Genomic DNA, 362 nt, shown 5'->3' on the forward strand with positions numbered 1-362 from the left:
AGCACAAAAATTACCACTTTTTGCTCTGGGAAGCCCCCGTGGTGTTCAACTACCAAAACCAAGCGGGGAAAAGATTATTTGCACAGAGTTGAGAAGAGGTTTTTGCAGATTTTCTTGTACAGATTTGGCCCAGACCAGTTAAAGTGCAAGCTATTAGTCAGCATGTTTAGTCACACAGCAAACATTTCTCTCTGTCCTCTTGGCGTACAGTTTCCAGATGGCAGCCCAAATCGACCTCTTTACAAACACAGCACAAGCCTTTTAAAGTAATGCCTCATATTTTGCAAATCAAATCTGCGTCATCCATAATCAGGACATACGGGTTTTCTCTGGAGAATAAGTTCTCAGTCCCATGGACGCGG

This window comes from Egretta garzetta, unplaced genomic scaffold (assembly GCF_000687185.1).
Source record: "Egretta garzetta isolate BGI_Z169 unplaced genomic scaffold, ASM68718v1 scaffold114, whole genome shotgun sequence".
Lineage (NCBI taxonomy): Eukaryota > Metazoa > Chordata > Aves > Pelecaniformes > Ardeidae > Egretta > Egretta garzetta.